General features: G+C 49.1%; 1 pseudogene; it reads left to right on the plus strand.

Moving 5' to 3' along the window:
- The window catches only part of LOC131277141 (seizure 6-like protein), an 80,897-nt pseudogene that overhangs the window by 14,762 nt on the left and 53,511 nt on the right, over positions 1-12,624 (plus strand).

The following is a 12,624-nucleotide window of genomic DNA, read 5'->3' on the forward strand; positions in this document are numbered from 1 at the left end:
TGGTTCGAATTCTAATTGTCAGTTGCGTGGTCATTTCAAAAGCCGGCAGTGTTATAGTTGGAAGGTCTTAGACCTCATCTAGCCTGGCTTCCCCTTTGACAGACAGGGGTAGAAGATGGGAAAAGAGGAAACCCATGCACAGCTAAGCTAGAAAGAGTAAGACCCTCTATTCAGGTCCCTCAACTCCCGGGCCAATCTCTTTGCATCAAACCACAGCAGAGGCTCAGGAACTGGTCTCCTGACCCCTTCCCTCTTACTCTCTCTGTCCCATCACCCTCTTCTCACTTTACAGAGATGGGCAACATCAATCATCTGAGAAAAGGAACACTGAGCCTAAAAACCATTACTTTTGAGCAGCTCCACATCCGATCTAATCTTTGAGGTGGATGGAATTCTCTCTCTACCAAGAACAGCTGCTATGCTCCAGACAGGTTCCCTGGCTTGCCCAGGCAAATCTAACTAGTAATTGCAAAAGGCAGGATTTGAACACAGGTCTGACTCTAAAGCCCTGATGCTTCCCACCTTGGATCAGGAAGCCAGGTTGGCTCCCAATCGACTTTGACTTGCCCTCAGGTCATCCACACACCCAATTCCACTCCTACCCAATTCCCAGCCTTCTCCTGCCCCAGCGCTCCCCTCAGCCTGGAATGCACTCTGGCTGGTCATCAGTGTTACACAACAGGAACATTCGTAGATGCTACTTGCAAACTGCTGCGGTATGTATAGATGAAGCCACTGCCACCAAATCCATGAAAGTAAATAAGCTTTGCCAGTGGCTGCTGAAATAAATTTAAAGGACGGTACTGAAAAACTCAGAAACTGGGACTGAGTGAGTGTGTCTCTGCAGAAAAATCGACAAGGGGAGCTATCAATTCGAGGGCCTTTGTCTCCACGATGTAACTCTTCTCCACCTGGAGATCACCTCATCAGCTTCCTGGCCCCACCAACTTCCCACCCAACGGTTCTGGGTACAATGATGAGTGTAAAGACGAAGGCTGGCATGTACTAAGTCCTCACTACAGGTGAGACATGACACACCTCGAATGACAACCTGAAGGCAAATAACAGTCCCATTTTACAGTTGAAGGAACTGAGGCTCAGAGAGGCAAATCCGCCTGCCAGCTTGCAGGTGGTTGGCGCGACTGGTTCTTCAATAAGTAAACAAAGCCCATTGCAGGCACAATTCTGCCAGACAGCGGCTCTGGTCAAGGCTCACTTGAAATTCTTCTATGACTTGACTTTAAAGACAAAACTAAAGAGCAGTGAGTTAGCAGCGTGCACAGAACCTGCCAGAGCCTGGCCCCTAGCTCACCTTGCAGAGTCAATGCCAAGTCTCCTAAGTCAGGGAAAGGAAGAGAGGGAGGGAAGGAAAAAGACAGGAAAAGAAGGGGGAAGAGGGAAAGAGGTAAAAGGGAAGAAAGGAAGGAATCAAAAGGGAAGAAGGGGATTTTTGAAGCAGCACCTCCAATCTGTCAGACTGTGCCAGCTTCCTGGCAAGCCTTGGGACCCCCCAGGAGGCCCACCCTCCTTGTCTGACAGCTAGAAGGCAGAAGATATAAGCCCCCACCCCCACCCCCCAGGCCCAGCTCACTGGCCTTTACTTCTCTTCCCCAGATGGTCGCCCCGATGGAGACGCCGGCTCCTTGGCCGCGTACCCTCAGTCCTCTAGCGCACCAAGGAGCAGGAGCCGGAGCCCAGAGCGCGGGGAAGAGAGTGACCCCAACGCCGCTGAACTGTGCCCGCCAGATGGGACAGCCTCCTCGAGGTGCAGCTGGCGGGGGCGCCCCCTAGGTCCCTACAGGCGCTCTCGCCTGGTCGGCACTGCCCCTGGAGGCGCGGGGTCCCCCCAGCGCACGCCGCCCCCCGCGCACGCCGCCCCCCGCGCATCCCGCCCGCCGCGCTCCCTGCCCCCCGCGCACGCCGCTCCCGCTGACGCCAACCCCCAAGCAGGGCCGCCTTCTCCGCAGCAGGTGAAGGCGGCCTGGAGGCAGCTGAGGCCCCGGGCGACCTTGGCGGCTGACCTCCAGAGGGCAAGATGCCCTCTGGTCCCTTCCTCCCCGGGCCTCCCCCAGGGGGACCCGCCCCTCCTGCCCCTGGGAGGAGAGTTGCCCGCCGAAGCGAAGGAAGGTGCGGGGCCCACGATGCCCGCGCCCCTGCAGATCGCCCTCTTCCCAGCGTAGCCCTTCGTAGCCCTCACACCACCCCCCCAGGGGCCCGGCCCCCCGGACCCCTCCGCATCCCAGGAGGCCCCCGAGGCTTTCCCAGACAAGGCCGGGCCGGACAAGGGAGGGGAGAAGGAGCTGACGGGGTCAGCCTCCGAGGAGAGCCAGGAGACCACGACGTCCACCGTCATCACCACGGAGCAGGCCCGGGGGGGTGGGATTCGTGTGCGCAGGGCACGGGACAGGGAGCTCCGGGGACCCCGCACCCCCAGGCCAGTCACGTCCAATTGAGAACCTGCCCAGGGCTTGACCCTGCAAGCTCTCCATTGCTCTCCCCATTTTAAAGGCAGCTGAGACCCAGAGACGTGCCTCGACCTGCCCGAGGTCACACAGTGAAAGCCAGCCGGGTTCAGACCCTTTCAGAATCCACACATCTAGAGGACACCGGCCTCTTCAGCCTGCGTTCAGATCATCCTCCCCTCCACTTCCCCAGACTTGATTATAAAATGCACTTGAGGGGTCTCTTCTTCCGCCTTCCATCCTCTCTTCCATTTTCGAACAGGGAAGCCTCAACCATACATCCACTTTAGGACAAACACAATGTGGCCAGTCATTGAAAAGGGAGAGCTCTGGATTGGAACCCTGGCTCTGCTATCTGCTTGCTGTGTGAGTCCGGCCCAGGCACTGCCCCACTCTGAGCTTTAGATTTTTGCTGGTTTTTCTTCTGTAATTTTTATTTATAGTAATGTTGTAATAGCTGTTTTGTATTCACTTTTAAAAGATTGCTAGTATCATGAACATCCTACTTGAGTAAGACACATTTAAATACAGTTGATTTTTAGTAGGAATCTTTCACTGCAAACACACATTGTCTTAGGAAATTGCTAGTTGGCTATACATGTTTTCAAAGGCTGTTGACTGGCTATCAATCCGTATTGGAAATCTGTCCACCTTATTTACACCAAATTTTTTTTTTAATTAATTAATTAATTTATTTTTTATTTATTTATTTCCCCTCCCCCGGTTGTCTGTTTTCTGTGTCTTTTTGCTGCGTCTTGTTTCTTGTTTCTTTGTCCGCTTCTGTTGTCGGCAGCGGCACGGGAAGTGTGGGCGGCGCCATTCCTGGGCAGGCTGCTCCCTCCTTCGCGCTGGGCGGCTCTCCTTATGGGTGCACTCCTTGCGCGTGGGGCTCCCCTACGCGGGGGACACCCTGCGTGGCGCGGCACTCCTTGCGCGCATCAGCACTGCGCATGGGCCAGCTCCACACGGGTCAAGGAGGCCCGGGGCTTGAACCGCGGACCTCCCATGTGGTAGACGGACGCCCTAACCACTGGGCCAAAGTCCGTTTCCCTACACCAAATTATATTCTGCACAATTGGGTACCAAAATAATTTTTTCTATTTTTTTGGCTTTTTTTATATTACATTCAGAAATAATTTTTGTATGATTTGTGTGTTTGTTTAGATGTTAGGAACTTTAAACACTGGCCTTATGTTCCATTTGGATTCATTATTGCATTATTTCCTATTATCAAAAACAAATATTGCCAAGTTTTTTTCCTCATTTATATTTCTCTTGATTCTACTGAAATGTCAATTACCTACTAATTTACTTAACCAAGTTTTACATGATGTAAGTTACAGCTTAAAAATAACGTTCACCCTGAAGATAAAGAGTATACAAAGCATAATGCCCTCCGTATATTCTGATTTTACAACTTTATGAGGTATATATTGAGTATGCAAGTTTTAGTTTTCTTGTCTCTAAAATGGGGTTGAAATCTTGGCACCTAAGACCATGAAATGGGGTCTCCCCTATGGACTGGTTAGCACGTGCCCTGCAACAGGTACTCTAAGTGATCATGGCATGTTCACGTTGTTATTTTTATTGTCATGTGGATGTTGGAGCCAAAAGAGAATCAGCAACAATGGGAGAGTGGGGTGAAGGACAGGAGAACAAAGGTTCCTCCAGAGGCTGCCCCCCTGCCCCCGCAATGGCCATCTGAGAAGTCATAGATACGCTGGCCCTAATTAAAGTCTTTCCTCCATCTCTGTGCAGTGTGAGCCTCTCTGACCTCGAGGCGTACATCGACTCCAGAGACTACCCACCCCTGCCCCTGAACAACTTCCTGGAGTGCACGTACATCGTGACCGTCTACACCGGCTACCTGGTGGAGCTCCAGGTCACCGCAGCAGCTGCCCTGCCCTGGCAGCCCCACCCAGCAGGAGGCCTCTGGACGTTTGTCCGAGTCAGCCTCGGTGATTCCCTCCTAACCAATCTCAGTTTGTTTCTCTCTGTCGAGTGCCCAGCTGCAAGAGCTGGAGGCACGTGGAGGCGCCGTGCTGACGAATCGTCGTGACCATCCCCCGATGCCCCGCTTCTCAATCACACACGTGCGTGGCCCTTTCCGTGCACACACACTCCCGGGAGCCCCGCCTGAGCCACTTGCTTCTTGCGGGTGGCCTGTGAGCTGAGAATGGCAAAGCAGGGCGTGCGTAGGAGCTTGGGTTCTGGGATCAGCCATCCAGGGGTTAAGGCCCAGCACTGCCAGTGGAGTGTGCAGATGTTGAGCAAGGGACTGCTCTGAGCCTCAGTTTCCCCATCAGTAAACTAGGGATAATAATGATGGTGCTTTACTGAGTTTCAGGGAGGAGTAAATGCAGCCCTGAATATAGAGGCGTCAGCCAGAGCCCAGCAGAGAGAGAGCTGCTGGCAGGTCAGCAGGTCTCCTCACTGTGCAACCCTTCTGGTGCCAGCTGTTAGCCAACTGCCCTATCTGTGGAAGTCCTTTTGAAAGTGGACCAGAGAGGCCTGCCTGGGGAGTGATGAGCTGTTCAGTTTACTGTTCCCCAGGGGAAGGGCACTGAAGCCAAAAAAAGGAGGCTGGTGCTGGGTGGAGGCAGACCCTCTAGGCCAAGGTTACAGCGCTGCCTGGTTTCCTTTTCTTATGGACAATAAAAAGCCTTTGGGAATCGTATGCTTTATCAATGCAATTGATTTGTTTTTTTAAAAAATGAACTATTAAAAACAAAAAGCCTTTGGAACTTTTTGAGCTGGGTCGGTTGCAAGACCCGATCTGAACTGTACTTTAGGAAAAAGTACCTGACTCGTACAGGAAGGATAAAAGGGATGCCCCTCAGGAGCAGAGCTGGTGGTCTTTGCAGCCCCAGAGCTGAGCCCAGTGGGGGGCACAGAGTAGATGCTTCCTAAACGTTAGTGGAACTAAAATAACCTAGAGAAGAGTTGTGGCTTGCCTGAAGGACCCTTTCTTTCATACCATGAAGAGACCCACTCTGTGTCTAGTCCTATATGGAGCCATTTATCAGACACCTACTATGTGCCAAGCACAGCTGTGCACATTGAGGGGGTATTGTGATGAGCAGAAATCATGCGGTGCCTGTCGTACAGGAGTTCCGGTCTCATGGTTGAGGCAGACACGCCTCAAGGACATTAGAATGCTGTGTGTTAAGAACTCTAGTTGATATTTATAGGGGACACTGTAGAATCTCATTGGAGGCAACAGCAAATTCTGGCCACCAGGGAAGCTTTCACAGAGGAGAGTCACTTGTCCCCAGGTGAAGAATGTGAAACTGTCGGAGGGAGAGCTGCTCCCCAACGTGGGGTGGGCGGCCGCATGGTGACCGTCTGGGCCAATCAGACGCTCCTGGTGGAGGGGCAGGTGATCCACAGCCCCACCTTCTACTTCCCGACCTCCCAGCATGATGGCCCTAGGAGCTTCCAGCTGCACTAGCAGGGTAGGCTCTGGCCAAGGCTGATACGATGCCGGCGTTTGCCTCAGTTTCCCTCTGGAGGCAGGAGGTCTCCGACTTTTTGTCCAAGGATCCCTCTGTGAACCGTGCCTCAGAATAATGTTTTTAAAAGCATAAAATAAAATATATACAATTTAAAAAGGAAACTGCTTATATTGAATTGCAGTTGTCAAAATATTATTTCAATCTATGACTTAGTAATCCATGTGCTCCTTTATTAATACATTCAATAAGAAGATCTAGTGATGGTTCTGATAATGACTGCAGTTTCAAAGTACTGAGAAACATAAAACACATCAAGAAATCCATTGTGGTATGAAAATACCTGCAATTTATTTGGGTGGCAAAGACTCGGGTTAGATCCATATATTGTGGTTTGTTACTTCCATTCATGATTGAAGGAAACATCAATTTAGTAGAGTTAATGAAAATAAGCCTCTTTTGCTCTCTGTTCACCCCTCTTTTCTCTTCTTGCCCCTCTTCCTTCTCTTTCTCTCTCTCTTTTCTTGCTTCCTTTATTTCTTCCTTTCCTCGCTTCCTTCCCACCCTCCATTCTCAAATCTTCCTTCTTTCTCACGCTTTCTTATCTACTCCTTCCTCACTCTCAGGCATACATTACTTACCTACTGAGCAGTTCTAGGGCCTCTAGCCCTCCTGTGCTTTACTAGGAGTTCCTCTTCTGCCAAAATTTAGAAAGTGAAATTGTTAGCCCCATGTCTGGGTATTGAAGAGACAATCCACATTTCCATTGAATTGACCAGATCCCTGGAAACCACGGGTAGCTCTTCCCTAGATGTTTCTGAAACAGGTTGTCAACTGTGGATGGGACTGTCTATTTCATTACAACTTTCTCAATAGTGAGGCTCCCTTGTTGTCTTTGTTAATTAAAAATTAGCTTGTTGAGGCACAATCAGTGATGAGTTAATACTGGGAATGTAGGTGGTCTGTGTTGGGGGAGAGTATACAGGTATTGTATGGTGCAGGAGCTAGGGTGGGTACCGCTCTCCATATGAAAGCTGAGACCCCGAGCAGAACCCCGAGTACTCTTTCTTCTAGTGTGGGCTGACTACGTGCCAGGCACTGCTCTAAGGAGGCTCTTTCTCTGTTCACGTGGAGAGAGACTGAGATGAGGTATCGGAAACTCTTCTGCACCCCAAACCTCCATCCATGGTTAGGCAGTTTGGGGAGTTTTCAGCCCAGGGGGAGGGCAAGCCTGGCACTCTCCGCACCACGTGATCAACAGCAGTCAAAGAAGGACCCTCCTCTGGTGACTCCAGGGTCCCCAGCATCCTCATCATTTCTCTTCAGCACAAATGGGCTCCCAGGAGGGGGTTCACATTCTCCATCAACCCTTCCGCACAGTGACTGTGTCTGCCTCTGCATTTCCCTGCAGCCTTCATGCTGAGCTGACACTTTCCCCACCAGCCCGACTTTGGGGATGTCACAATGATGGACCTGCACTCTGGCGGGGTGGCCCACTTCCCCTGCCACCTGAGCTACAAGCTGCAGGGCGCCAGGACGCTGATATGCCTCTACACCTCCAAGTCCCCCTGGATCACCCAGGAGCCCACCTGCTCAGTTGTGTGCCAGCCTCAGGCCGGCCAACCAGAGGGGAGAGACCTGTCCCCAGGGGCATCGGGACTGAACCTAGGGAATGGCTGACCAGCCAGGGAAGGGGGTGCTCCAAATTCAGATGTCTGCTGCTGTTTCTTTTATTTTTTTTATCGTGGTAAAATACATTTAACATAAAATTAGAGGGGTGGCGTGTGTGGGGTGGGGGGTATATGGGGACCTCATATTTTTTGAATGTAACATTTAAAAGAAAATAAAGAAGAAGAAGAAGAAAAAAAAGAAAACAAACATAAAATAAAGCCAGTAAGCTCAAAAAAATATTTAGCATTAGCGACCTCTAGTACATTCACAATAGTGCGTGACAGTCGCCACTTTCACTTTTCTGAACATTTCCTTCATCCCAGAGAGACATTCCCTGTTCCCCTCACCCCCGCCCCTGACAACCGATAATCTCCTTTCGGTCTCTATGGATTTGCCTGTTTTGGATGTTTCCTATGAATGGAATCGCACAATACGTGGCCTTCAGTGTCCGGCTCCTTTCATTTGGCAAAGTGTTTTCAGTGCTCAAACGCATTGTAGCACGTATCAGTATTTCATTCTTTATGGCTGAGTACTGTTCTGTAGTGTAGATATACCTCATTTTGTTTTTTTATTCCTCAGTTGATGCATATTTGGATCAATTCTAACTTTTGTCTATTGTCAATAATGCTGCTGTGAACCTTCATGGGCAACTTGTGTTTGAACACCTGTTTTCAATTCTTTTGAGAATATGCCCATGAGTGGAATTTGCTGGGCCATATGATAAACTCTTATGTTTAACATTTTGAGCTACTGCCAAACTGTTTTCCACGGTGCATCTATTTTATAGTCCCACCAGAATGTACAAGATTTCCAGTTTCTACACATCCTCACCGGCACTTGTTATTTTCCTTTAATAGTTATTATTACAGTCATCCTGGTGGTGTGAGGTGTTTTCTCGTTGTGGCTTTGATTTACATATCCCTAACAGGCCAAGGATTCTGAATATCTTTTCATGAGCTTATCGACCATTTGTATATCTTCTTTGGAGAACTGTCTACCCAAGTCCTTTGTCCTTTTTTAAATTGGGTTGCTTGCCATTTTGCTGTTGATTTGTAGCGGTTCTTTATATATTCTAGATACTGGACCTTTTATATATACATAATCTGCAAATATTTTCCCGCCCTCCATGGGTTGTTTTTTCACTTTCTTTATAGTTACCTTTTTGTGCATAGCAGTTTTTCGTTTTGATGAAGCCCAGTTTATTTTTTATTTTGTTGCTTGTGATTTTGGGGTGACTGCTGCCATATTTTGAGCTTGGTCATGATGTCCTGAGGGCCATGCCTATAGGAGGCAATTAATCCTCACAGAAATCCTATATAGAGGCAACCACTCTCCCTGTTTGACATGGGAGGAAACTGGGGCTCATGGAGGTGATGACACTTGGCCTAAGTCAAAAGATAGGAACTGTTGAAGGCAGCCTCCTAGCCCCGCTCACTCCCAGTAGGAATGAGAATTCGGCTTCCTGGGGCTACAGATCAATCTGAAACTGAAAGGACAGACGTAATCTAAGCCGACATGTGTGCTTCTTATGCCATGGAGAGCTTTTCCTATTGAGTGATCATTCGACACTCATCCACTGAGCATCCTCCGTGAGTGCAGGGCGCTGTGCCTGGTGCTGCCACTACTGCGGGGACCCTGCACCAGTCCCCGCTTCATGGAGTTTCTAGTCTAGTGCAAGATGCAGTGCAGAAACAAGTAAAGAAATGAGGCAACAAGAAAGTAATGAACTAAAGGATCAGGAAGGAAATCAACAGGTAGAGTGACAGAGTAAATGGGAGAGAAGAGATACATCCATTGTGGTTGTGAGAGGCGTTACGGTGGAGAAAGAGGAAGCAGGGCAGGGATGAAATGGACAGGGGACCTGACCTGGGAGAGCAGTGGTGAGAGAGGGGTCAGGGAAGAAGACTCTTAATCTGAGATCTGGACGCTGAGGAGGGGGAAATTGTACTGAAGGTAGAAAGAGGACTGTTGCAGGCAGAGAAACCAGCTGATGCTAAGATGCAGACCTGGAAAGGAACTTGATGAGCTGGAGGGCGTGAAACAGGATCCACCTGTCCAGAAGGGCAGAGAATACTGCAGGATATGAGGCTGGGGTAGGGGTTAGCAACACTATTGCTCAGGGTTTCTAGGAAATATGTGGACCAGGCAGGAAATACAGTCCATCCTTATCCCATCATCTGTATGATGAATTCACCTTCTCACTAAAGTTTATTTCTAATCCCCACACCACTACTCAGAGTCATGCGTGGATCCGTGCTGAGCAGCAAAACAGCTGAGTTAGACAATGCATGAGTTTCCAGCTGAGATGGAACCAGGCAATGCGCTGCCTTCTGTCTTGAGCTCTTTTACTGTAAACAAATGTCATTTTCACAGCATATTTAATGCCATGGTGTTTGCATTTTTGTGCTTATAGGTGATGATTTTGCTGTTTAAAATCTTCCCCCTACATAGTGCTGAAGTGCTGTCTAGTATTCCCAAGTGCAAGAAAGCTGTGATGTGACATACAGAGAAAATACTTGTATTAGACGAGTTTCATTCTGGCGTGAGTTACATACTGCTTTGGGCCGTAAGCTCAATGTTCATGAAGCATCAATATATGTTCGAGAAGATTCCTTTAAACAGAAACCCACATGAAACGAGCCACGTATTCATCAGTGAGCAGAAATGTTGTGATGGAGGCTTGCAGGAACCTAACCATGTATTTCCCCTGGGAGCAATGGTTCAGAGTCTGTGGCAACTTTCTAGAACACAGCTAGCACGAAGAATGAGAGTCGACTGTTTTCGAAAGGATTTAATCATAGGAGTGACGTGGTCAGAGTTGCATTTTAAGTTTGCCTTCTAGGTGGCAAACAGATGATTGGGGTGGTCAGAGTGGACCCAAGGAGAACAGTTAGGACAGCATCTGCTGTTTCACAGGAGCTCTTGACTATGCATGCAGGACTAACAGGTTGAGAACAAGCCTGAAAGAGTTGGAAAGTAAGTTCCTTAATGTGGCAGGAGTGAATCCAAAAGAAGTGAAAACAGACTTTTTGTGTTCATCAGGACTCTCCAGAGAAATGAACCAGTAGATGTGTGGGCATGTGGGTGTCAAGAGATTGATTATAAGGAATTGGCTCCCACAGTTGTGGGGGTTGGCAAGTCTGAATTCCAAACTGGCCAGAAATTCCAGGAAAGGTGATGTTAAAGTCTTCAGTCCAAATTCTTTAGGGGAAGCTGGCAGGCTGGAATTTGCAGTAAGGTTTGATGTTGAAGTCTTGTGGCAGGAGTTCTTCACTCCCTGGAACCTTCATTTCTTGCTGGGAAGGCCTCCAACTGATTGCATGTGGCCCAACTGCAGAATGGAAGGTCACCTCCTTTAGTTAAGTTTAGCTGACTGTAGATGGTAATCCTATTTATGGAATACCTCCACAGTAAGAGCTCGGCCAGGGTTTGACCAAACAGACACCATGACCTAGTCAAACTGACTTGGCCCAGTGGTTAGGGCGTCCGTCTACCACATGGGAAGTCCGTGGTTCAAACCCCGGGCCTCCTTGACCCGTGTGGAGCTGGCCCATGTGCAGTGCTGATGCGCGCAAGGAGTGCTGAGCCACGCTGGGGTATCCCCCAGTTAGGGGAGCCCCACGCGCAAGGAGTGTGCCCCATAAGGAGAGCCACCCAGCACGAAAGAAAGTGCAGCCTGCCCAGGAATAGTGCCGCACACACGGAGAGCTGACACAATATGACGCAACAAAAAGAAACACAGCAGATTCCCGTGCCGCTGACAAAAACAGAAGCGGACAAAGAAGACACAGCAAACAGACACAGAGGACAGACAACTGGGGTGGTGAGGTGAAGGGGAGAGATATAAATAAATAAATAAACAAATAAATACATCTTTAAAAAAAGAAGGGAAAATTCACCATCACAGCCCTCTCTTCTGAGGTGTTCCCTTCCATTCTCATGATTGAAATTGTGGTTCATGGGCCATAGATCTTGTTAGAAATGCATAAGACTGAGCCTTTCCCTGGGCCACCTGTGTCAGAGTCTGGATTTTTTTCCTGCCCCTTGGGTGATTCATGTGCTCATTCTAATTTGAGAAGCACTGGTCTACCATTGTCAGCTTAAGCTGGCACAACCTTGACCATCTCCAGCCATCTAGAGGGCACAACCCTAGTAGACTCTCAAAAATCCTGCTGGTGACTGGGAGGGTATGGGCTGCCCATATTGGTCTGTTCAAGGAGAATCCTGGGAAAAAGAAGATCCAATTATTGCCCTGCAGAAGTTCATAGTCAAGTGGAATCCAAGAAGCGAATGAGAGCTGATGATCAATTCTGAGATTTCATTTTGTTGTAGTATGTTCTCCCAGTTCCTCCAGAGTTTTTCTTTTCTTTTTTATATAAAGGGGGAAAAAAGAAACCCAAATCATAAGACAGCTGGTGACCACACCTCTCTCATGTTAATTGTTTCCTATGTGTGAAATCAGAGAGGAATGAAGCCCCAATTTGCCCTAAGAAAGATGGATAAGGAGCCAAGGCTGGTGAATTGAAGCCAAACAGAGCGATCAGTCGGCTTAATAAGGCAAGGAAGGGAAGCTGAGTGGCAGCAGCTGAGCAGCAGCTCGGGGAGGACAGATTGCCGAGGCCGCTCTGCCAGAGACCACTGTCCTTTGTCTCTTCCAATAGTGTTGGCTACGTTTTGGAGCATCTACTCTGTGCCGGACACTATGCTGAGCCCTCTTCATGCATCACCGTGCTGATTTCTCACCAGTCTTTAAAGTGGATGGAATTATTACCACCATTTTAGGGGCTCAAACTTGAGGTGCAGGGAGCCTAAGTGCCTTGTCTTAGAGCCACAGCAGGTAAGTGGCCCTGGTTTGAACCTAGGTCTGGCTTACTGGAGATGACTGAGAGGACAATACTCCACTCAAGGCAGGCAGCAACCAGGAGAGACAGAAGGAGCCCAGTGCTCTGTTTCTGGTCCTGAAAGAGGCACAGCGCCCCTTTGGCAGTGTCTTTGTGATTGACCACAGCAGAGAGGAGGCTGCCCTCCATTTTCTCCTG

The sequence above is a fragment of the Dasypus novemcinctus genome, chromosome X (genome assembly GCF_030445035.2).
Source record: "Dasypus novemcinctus isolate mDasNov1 chromosome X, mDasNov1.1.hap2, whole genome shotgun sequence".
NCBI classification, from domain to species: domain Eukaryota; kingdom Metazoa; phylum Chordata; class Mammalia; order Cingulata; family Dasypodidae; genus Dasypus; species Dasypus novemcinctus.